General features: G+C 44.1%; 1 protein-coding gene across 4 annotated transcripts in view; it reads right to left on the reverse strand.

Moving 5' to 3' along the window:
* Window positions 1-8,451, reverse strand: part of LOC134966241 (leukocyte receptor cluster member 8 homolog) — a 126,843-nt gene extending 118,392 nt beyond the window's left edge. For 3 of the 4 annotated variants that reach the window (XM_063942820.1, XM_063942822.1, XM_063942819.1), the window contains exon 1: window positions 8,098-8,287. The gene's annotated coding sequence lies outside the window, so the exon portion shown is untranslated. The other variant, XM_063942821.1, reaches the window with a different exon arrangement.
* Window positions 8,452-10,631: the final 2,180 nt, after the last annotated feature.

The following is a 10,631-nucleotide window of genomic DNA, read 5'->3' on the forward strand; positions in this document are numbered from 1 at the left end:
GGAACTTGGTTGCTTGACGGAAGGTGAATCCATGTTGATTGAGCGAGCTCACCGCATTGGTCCTGACTTCCAGGCAGATCGCCGCAGACCCGGCCAGTCATATTTAAATTTCTTAACTACACGGACAAGGTCAAGACGATGGAAGCATACCGCAAAGCTCAAGGCCTCGCCTATCGCGGCGATAAGTTGCTTCTGTTCCAAGACTTTTCGTATAATGTAGCCATGAGAAGGCGGGAGTTCTCTCCAGCTTGCAAAATCCTATTTGAAGAAGGAATCCGTTTCGCCCTGCTTTATCCAGCAAAGCTTCGTGCTCAATATAATGGGAAAACTTATTTGTTCGACACCTCTTCAGCAGCCAAGACGTTTGCGGAATCGTTACGAGATCCGTCCTCGCCGGCCTCCAGAGACAAAGACTTATAACATGTTTTCCCATGGACTCAGAATATTACTCATCTTTCTTAATGCTTTCATGTTTGGTAATGTATGGCTGCTTACAAATTACCTTATTGTTATGATTATTGCTGCACAGTATATTTGTGGAACTGACTGTTCCTGGACATCCCAACCCCCCTCCTCCCCCTTCTCCCTCTTTTCTTAATCCTGATCCCCTTTCTTCCCCCTCTCTTTTCTGTTTATTTAGATAGAATTATGTTTATGGTTTATAAAGTGTCCTTTGGACCACTGTTTTGGGTTAAAAAAACATTAGAAAATGGACACACCACTATATTTTGCATACAACAGTTTTTCCTACTGATCACATGGTATAGATTCATTGGTATTTACAATAGTTGGGCCTCCCTACTCGCTGGGATGGGGGGAGCCACATGGTTTATTGTATTGATGTTTTGCACGTCCGACAGGACAGGCATCGGTTGATTTTTGTTTGAAATGGCGGTTTCTTCGGAGACTAAGACAAGCCTCAAGTTCCTTACTTGGAACGTTGAAGGCTTAAATACCCCGATCAAGCGTAGGAAGATATTGCAGCACCTTAAGCGGCTACGGCCAGATGTTGCGATGTTACAAGAGACACACTGGAAATTAGGAGACCCTAATGTTCTGAGGGACAATTGGTTCCAAGACTACAAATCGGCCTCGTTTACTTCAAAAAAAAGGGGTGTGATAATTATATATCACAAATCTCTCAGATATACTATATTAGATACCCGTACTGATGACGAAGGCCGGTTTTTGTTTATAACATTACAACTGGAAGGGGAACTTTACACCCTTGTGACTTTATATGCACTTAATTCAGAACATAACGCTTTCTTCACGGATATATATGTCCGACTTCAGGATTGGGCTGAGGGCAGGCTAATAATTGGGGGAGATTTTAATTCTACACTTCACCCTACTTTGGAAAGATCAGATACATCTAGTGGCCGCACACATTCCACACCAGCCGCATTACAATTTCTATCGTCCTCACTTAATTTGGTAGAACCTTGGCGACATCAGCATCCTGTCGGCCGAGAATATACGTTCTTCTCACACCCACATGCTACTTCCAGCCGAATTGACTACTGGATGCTCTCTGATACGCTGCTCTCCAGGGTAGGCGACTCCAAAGTAGAAAACATTGCCATCTCTGACCATGCACCCACATGGTTCACATTAGATCTGCAGTCTCCCAAAACTACCTCTTTTAACTGGAGATTTCCCTCTTACTTATACACGTCTCCTGAATTTAAGACTTACTTAGAGACTAATTTCATACATTATGCTAAAGACAATGCACAGCATGAAGAAGACATAAATCTCTTCTGGTCTGCCTCCAAGCCGGTGATGCGGGGTTACGTAATTGCATATGTTGCAAATAAGCGTAAGTACTTTAATCAGAGATATCGGGACCTGGGTCTGGCACTCACTAATTCATATGCACTACTGTTATCTTCCCCAACAGATGATAATTGTAGAACCTATACCGAAACGAAACACCTCTATGATACTCTCTGCACGGAAAGGGCACAATACGCCCTGGACTTTCAAAAACATAGATATTATAAGTGGGGTAACAAAGCAGGCAAGCTTCTTGCGAACATGGTTCGTAGTCAGCGCCCCACCCCAACAATTCTATCCCTACATGCAGGCCCCCAACTATCCTCTGACCCAATAGTCATCGCTGACTCCTTCTTGACCTACTATAAGGAACTTTACACTGCCCCACCGGATGACCCTATTGGTGGCATGGCCTTCCTCCGCTCTGCCGGATCTCCTACACTGACTGAAGACGACAGAGCTTCCCTCATGGCACCGGTCACCGACTTAGAATTATTAACGGTGGTTAAACAATTAGCTAACGGCAAATCTCCTGGCCCAGACGGTTTGAGCGCAGAGTACTATAAATTATTGTTACCCCATGTTACACCTCATCTCCTATCACTTATTAATTCCATTTAATCGGGAAATGTTGCTCCTCCTACTTTTAATCAGGCCCGGGTGATAGTACTACCAAAACCGGGGAAAGACCCCACCCAAGTTCAGTCGTATCGCCCAATTTCCCTCCTAAATCAGGACTTTAAGATTCTAACTGCTCTTATGGCGCATAGGCTGCAACTCATACTGCCCACGATATTACATCCGTCCCAGACCGGCTTTGTGAAGGGAAGAACTTCAGTACATAATATTAGACAATTGTTGGCAGCATTGACCGCATCGACCCAGTCACCGGGGGGAACGTCCCTGCTGGTGAGTTGCGATGCTGATAAAGCATTTGACCGTGTGTCGTGGTCGCATCTGCTGCGAGTCCTTCACGGTCAGGGATTTGGGGCTGATTTTGTAAAAATTTTCCGCACTATCTATGCCTCTCCGGCCGCATTCCTCACAGTGAATGGAATAAACACTGATACCTTTATGTTGCATAGGGGCACGAGACAGGGATGTCCATTATCCCCACTTTTATTTGACCTTGCACTGGATCCGCTCATCAGACACTGTCACCTCAATACCACCTGGCGCGGGATTAAAATTGGTAATCAGGACCTTAAATTCACGGCCTATGCAGATGACTTACTGCTATACTTCTCGAATCCCAAAGATGCGTTTCCTAGCTTAATGTCTCTGCTGACGGTTTTTGAATCAATTTCTGGGTTCAAGATCAATAACTCTAAAACTGAGGCTCTAGCCCTCCATCCCGGTGTGACTTACGACTGGGATGACCAATTCCCTTTTCAATGGGCAAAACAGACGATCACATACCTAGGCCTTAATATACCTATTAACCCAGCTGACTTATATAGATACAACTTCCCACGAGTCATTGCACGTATCCTTGACGACTTTCAGAAGTGGAAACACTTACCCCTCTCTTATCTAGGCAGATGTCAGTTGATTAAAATGATCACCTTCCCGAGATTACTATACCCCATTCAAATGTTGCCTTTACTGATTTCTGAGGCAGACCTGAAAACTCAACAGGGCCTTTAGTGAATTTATCTGGGCACATAAAAAACCTAGGATCTCGCTATTTAAGTTGTCCCAATCTCAAAAGTTGGGCGGTGTCAACTTACCCTGCATCAGAAGTTATATGCTGGCTGCGAATTATCGTTACGCAGTCGACTGGATATATGGGACGGAGGCTTTCGCTAACACCGGCTTGGAGCAGGCCTTTTGTCCTGCCACCCCACTCGTTGGCTTGCTGCACACACGTCCGTCCTCTTTCCCCCCTCAGATACAAAGTAACATCCTACTAATGTCAACATGCACGGCCTGGAGACAAGCACGTTCTAGGATGGGCGTCTCCAGCCATACCACCACCTTTCTCCCCTTATCACACAATCCAGATTTTCGCGGGACGACCATACATAACACGTTGGTTGCTCTGGCACATCAAGACATTAGATTACTGTACCAGTTGATTGACCGAGACACTTACCAGATGTACACATATTCTACTCTTCGCGAGAGGTTTCCACAACTTCCAATCCCACTATTTGTATATTTTCAGATTCGTAGCTATCTTCACAAATCATTAGCCACAATGACAGTACAAGACAAAACTAACAATTTAGATGTCGTTCTACAAGCCACACCTAAGGTTCGCTATTCTACGGCCTTTCTTTACACATTTCTTAAAAGAATCATAGACTGGGAAGCTACACCATCAGGACTGACTAAATGGGCAGTGGACTTCCCAACTATCACCACTTCTGATATGCTCACAGCATTTAACAAAATCAACAAAACTCTCTCGTCAGCCTCATATGCTGAAATGAACTACCAAATATTACATCGCTCCTATATCACACCGAAATTAAGATTCCAAATGGGTACGGCTCCTGACTCCAAATGTTTTAAATGTGGAGCGCCTGAGGCAGATATATATCACTGTTTATGGAGCTGTCCTGAAGTCCTCAAGTTCTGGGATTTAGTACAAAACTATGTTAAAAATAAACTGCATATCGATGTGGTGGCCACCCCTGGGTGGGCTATTTGGAACGTCCACTATCAATCTTCAGCGCCTGGGCTGTCCCTTGGCCAGCGCAGGCTGTTGACCAAAATAGCAGCTGCAAGCAAAAAGGTTATCTTGTCACAATGGATAGCTACTGATTCATTGTCCCTAGCTCTGTTACTGCCTAGGTTATCATACCTATTTCATATGGAGTGGCTTGAGATGTCTATTGATAAAGAATGTAAAAGTGAAAAATTCTTTGATATATGGCTCCCTTATATACAGAGGCTCGATGATACTATCAAGATTCCCCTCCGACAGGCTGTAAAATATACCACTTGGTACAATCTTGAATTACTTATCCTAGGTCGCCCCCCTTTCTAGGAAGTGTGAAACTGACATAGTTTGTAACTTGTTTCTTCCTTTGCCTGACCATTAATGTTTATTTTTCTATTATGCCATGTCGATCCGCTATTGTCACTTTCAGTTGTTGTATACTGTAATGTATGCGTATATTTTTTGTGAATGTCCAATAAAACATTTTGGAAAAAAAATATAACTTTTAATTGTTTTGTTAAAAATGAATATAACTTTGTATTATAACATGTTTTACTGATTAGCTAGTATGCAAAATATTAAAACCACAAATAACAAATGTGTGAAATTATAACACTGAATTACAAAAAAAGAAAAATCAAATAAACATAAATTTATAAAAAAAACTGAGTCTGTTTGATGTCTGTTCTATTAAATCACTGTCTTGATATGTGTCAGTATTATTTTATAATTATTTATATACTTATATTTTACATTGACACAATTGTGTTCAAAATTGTTACTTCAGTGCTTAGAAGAATGTCTCTGGCATAGAGCCCAGACTCTCTGGAACTTAAATATAAGTTATATGTTACAGTCTTGAACAATGTAACAAATTATTCCTGTGTCTCACAATATGTTATAATCCACTTAAATTTCCAAGATCCCTCACACATTCATTTGTATGACTTCGCTCTCATTTGTATGTCAGATCTGTATGTGGATCCCTATTGACATATAGTTATAATTTACCTTTTATTTATGTCAGATCCTTATATAATTTTTTACCGACATGCAATTCATAGTATGATGCCTCTTTATACACATTATCAGATGCATTTTGTGCAGAATTATAGCAGCCTGTTAGACACAGCTCAGCCGCAAAATACCCTTCATATACCTGACCGCAGCATAATATAATTAGACCTTGGATAGCAACTGAATGATATTAGTGTATTTATATCAGCATTTACCGGCTGAGGAACTAATAACATTTGTTATTTGTGGTTTTAATATTTCACATACTAGCTAATCAGTAATACATGTTATAATACGTTATATCCATTTTTAACGAAACAATTAAAAGTTACATTTTAAATCTTTGTGCACCGAAGACAGATCCTTTTCTCTCTTTTTTCCTTTATCTCGTACTATATGATATGATCTGTGGTAGCACCCCCTTGGAAGGGTTCACTACGATATGCCGGCGGTCGGGCTCCCGGCGACCAGCATACCGGCGCCGGGAGCCTGACCGCCGGCTTACCGACAGTGTGGCGAGCGCAAATGAGCCCCTTGCGGGCTCGCTGCGCTCGCCACGCTACGGGCACGGTGGCGCGCTACACTATTTTATTCTCCCTCCAGGGGGGTCGTGGACCCCCACGAGGGAGAATAAGTGTCGGTATGCAGGCTGTCGGGATCCCGGCGCCGGTATACTGTGCGCCGGGATCCCGTCAGTCGGCATACAGAAGACCACCCCCATGGAAATATGAACACTTGATGATATATATAAATTAGGGGTTTCCTTTCAATTTCTCTTTCCTGTGCAACTAACTTCCCCCCCTTCCCTTTTCCTCCCTTTTTTGTGGTCTATTTGATCTTGCATAGAAACTATGAGATTCCTAACAATATGAAGCTATTTGTACTTTGTAAAGCAATAATCAGCATTGTAATTGAGGAGATCTATGTAGTGTGCAGTCACCCACCCAAACCCTTGCAGCCATACACTACGTAGATCTGCTCAGCTGCAATGCTGATCATTTTTTCACAAGTACAAGGTAAGCTTCAAACTGTTACAATTCTCTAGCTCTCTATACAAGGGGAGATAGCTCAATGAATAAAGTGTCTGACTGATATGCCACAGCCAATGGGTTAGAATCCCGGGTATGTCAGTATCTTGAAACGTAATAAAGGACAGTGTGACTGAATAACAAATTGAGTTCATGAATGTTGTATAGGTATTAGGGACGGAAGGGGTGGGGGTAGCACATAGCGGCCTTCAGGAGATGCTGGGCTTCAAAAAAGGGGGGAAGCTGCAAGTGAAAGTAATTAAAACAAATAATTGACAAGTGCCACCAAAAGCACCCCCTACCCTGCAGCACTATGGGGGTCATTCTGAGTTGATCGTAGCTGTGCTAAATATAGCACAGCTACGATCATTCACACTGAAGAAGTGCAAAGGCATCACACAGCAGCGATGCCTTTGCACTTCAAGAGTAGCTCCTGTCCAGCGCAGCTTTAGGGGTATATTCAACTGAGGTCGAAAACTGCCGTCTGCCAAAAAGACGGCAGTTTTCGACTTTGTTTGGTCGAATCCAGATTCGACATAATCAATACTTTGCAAATTTTTTCGACAAGTCGATAAATTCGACTTGTCGAAAAGCATGTGGATCAGCAGAATAGCTGCCGATCCACGTGTTAATGTCGGAAACGGGGCCAAATCCGACAGGTTTTGGCCCATCTCAGTTCGACATCAAAATGATGTCGGACTGAGATGCGGACCCGGAGGCGGAAAGGAGGGGGAGCCGCAGGGACAGCCAGCGGGCATACAGGGAGATCAGCGCTACAGTAGCGCTGCAGCTGGATGTCACTCACCCACCCGACCTTACGGCAGCTTCCACCCGGCTCCAGCACGCTGCTGGAGCAGGGTGGAAGCTGCCGTGAGGTCGGGCAGCTGAGTGACATCCTGCTGCAGTGCTACTCCATAGCGCTGATCTCCTCTGGCTGCCGCCGGCTGTCCCCCCGCGGCTCGCCCCCCCCCTCTCCTCCTCTGGGTCCTATCTAAATTCAACTTGAAAAAGTCGAATTTTAGATGGGATTGAATAGGGGTTGTCGGATCCATTCCGACAAATACATGTCGGAATGGATCCGACTTTAATTGAATATACCCCTTAGCGTGCTGGCCGGAAGCTAATCATCGCACCGCTGCGGCCCGCCCCCCCGTTCGGTCCAGCCACGCCTGCGTTGGCCAGACCAAACCCACGAAACGTCGGCCAAGCGCTGCCGTTCCGCCTCCTCATGCCAAGCGGCCTTCAGCCGTCTGGCATGCGCCGGCGCGCATGCGCTGTAGGGACCCGTTCACTCGGCTGCTTCAAAAAGCAGCGAGCGGGTCAGAATGACCCCCTATGTGCGGTGCCCCATCCGCACACACCTAGTTACAACCCTGGCAGCAGCAATGCTATCCATGGTGCTAGCCACATGTGCAGACCGTGGTGATCGAGCCCACTGCAGCACACAATAGGCTCTTCATAAATTTCAGCTCCAGGCCTTTGTGGGCTTTAATCTGGCACTGGTTAGGGGACCTTTAACTTTAGCCCATTTGAATCTAGCAGCATCTAGCGTCCTGTACGCGACAGTGACGGGCCCATGCGCCGGAGGCCTCTGCGTGCACTCACCCCGCGGCTGGTCTCCTGGGACACGTGACGTATCGGGCAGGTATAGTCCCGGTGGCCGGTGCTCCTGTCCCCGGGAAGAGCGGAGAAGGTGAGGCGCACCGCCCCGGCTGTCGCAGGCACAGGGGAGATAAGCCGCTAGTTTCTACTGATAGGCAGTCTCAGGAAGGACGGCAGCAGCGGAAGGAGCTGAGCTTACTTTTCCGCTTCCGCTCACAGGGGCCGCAGGTGGGAGGCGGAGGATGGGAGGCGGGATTAGGTCGGTTTGCTTCCTCGTTCCGACCGGCGGGCGGCGCTGTCTTCAGGCGCAAATGTACATGAGCTGTGGTATGAGAGCCTTGGCAAGAGAGAAAGTGAAGACGGTGCCCATAGCAACCAATTAGCATATGGCACGTTTATAGACTGTACTAGATGAATGATATCTGGAAGCTGATTGGTTGTCATAGGCAACGTCTTTTCTCGTAGGAAGGTTTGGTCCCTCTCCCCCTTATGCCTATGTGCTCTCCAGATGAGATTGTTTTCACCCTGGAGCCTGTTTGACTATTGTGCTTATTTCTTTCCAACATCAGTATCACCCATGTAGCACCCACACAAGTTATAGCCACCTCCCACCCAAATACAAAAAGTTATTTTGCTCCTTCTAACGTCAAATAGAATGTATCCAAAATGGATGAGAGGGTTTTTATTTTTTGTATTGGAATCTCAAGGTTAGCAAAAAACAAATGTGATTTTGTAAAAAAATAAATAAATATATAAAATCTCCTTTTAAACAGTACAAATAAATACTTTTGGGGAAACACTAGACCTACTGTACATTGTTTCTTGCGAATAGACTTGGCGTTGGGCATTGACACTTTTCCCTCTAGCTGTTACTTATGTGAGTGTATTGAAATGACATTAACATTTTTCAGTCTACAGTATTTCGAAAACTGACCTGTGTGGGTAATTTTTTGTTACCATATAGTATATTATAGTTTTGACTCAAGCTTTTATTATTTGTAACTAGTCACAGCAAATAATTGTAGTATTTTACATAAGGTTACATTGAAGTGATCTAGGTTTCTTTACAATCTGTTTTTTTTTTTTTCAATCAACTTTATCCACAATGTTCTGTATCAACACAATGTGGATGTTCATTTTAGTGATGTCAATGAGGTTTGCAACTGGCGCTTCTGATGCCGAGGGTGGCACTGTTTCACATGGTGATGGGTATAGCGATTCTAAAGTTGACCACTTTTGTATTTTTATTGAAACTCTGATGAAATGTGTGTCTATTTTAAAACATTGGTTCTAAGGAGCGTACTCCATTTTGCATCTGACTCCTAAGTACTGCCTTTGCTAGCAACATTATATATACATACACCTTAGGGTGACCATAATATCCCTTTAATCTGTGACACATATGATTTACACAGGTTCTGTGGCTGGCTAAAACCAGGTGAAATTCAGGCTAGAGTTTAACCAGCCACAGAACCTGTGTAAATCATAAGTGTCCCAAATTAAAAAGATATTATGGTCACCCCTAACACCTAGTTCACAAAATGAGTCAGGATAGTGCTCAATCGTGTTTGTCCTTGGTTGCAGCACTTACTACCTAGTTCCAGGTTGCCTCTGGAAGCGTCAGTACATTTACCTACAGAAGGATTATGAATTGGGTTTCCCTGGGCAAGCCTCAGACCACCGTGTGCAATCCCAAACATTGGCTGGAGAGGTGTAAAGCACGCCACCTTTGGGCTCTGGAGCAGTGGATGCATGTTTTCTAGAGTGGAAGCATGTTTTCTAGAGACACTTCAATATCTGGCAGTCAGGCAGATGAATCTAGGGGGTTGATGTATCAAACAGTGCAAAGAGTAGAGAAGTGTGCCAATGGAAAAGTTGGTCATAGCAACCAATCAGCTTTGAGGTAGCATTTATAAAGTATATTCAATAAAAAGGTAGAAACTGGTTGCTGCGGGCAACTTCTCCACAACTTGACCCCTAGGTTTGGAGGATACCAGAAGAAAACTTCCTGCCAAAATGTGTACTGCAAGTTGTATAGGTTAGTAGAGAAAGAATAATGGTTGTTACTGATTGTCATGGTTTGGTATGGATCATGTTGGTCCTGCAAAGGAAAAGTGTACTTATAGCATACATTGACATCTAGAGAAATATGTGCTGTCAACTTTGTAACCACAGTTTAGGGAAGGCCCTTTTTCTGTTTTAGAAATGCATCATACATCCCGTACTCCTTAGGTAGAATTCTCCATTAAAGTATAAAAAGTTCCTTTCCAGGGTAAATTCCAATACAGATAGAAAGAATTTGAGATCTGGACCCTCATAGGGCGCGTTATTCATTAATAAGTTATGAGTGCCAATATCCTCCTTTCATGTGGGATATTGGTGTAGAGGCTTGTGATCTCTAGAGTATACAGCTGTTGGGAATATCCACCAATTCCTCCGATTTTATAAGGAGGCTGTTGTATCCTTGAGACAGGTGGTTTGTGCTTGTACACACGGTTGTAAGAAAAAGTCAAGATATTTCAACTTATCGCAATACA

This window comes from Pseudophryne corroboree, chromosome 10 (assembly GCF_028390025.1).
Source record: "Pseudophryne corroboree isolate aPseCor3 chromosome 10, aPseCor3.hap2, whole genome shotgun sequence".
NCBI lineage: Eukaryota > Metazoa > Chordata > Amphibia > Anura > Myobatrachidae > Pseudophryne > Pseudophryne corroboree.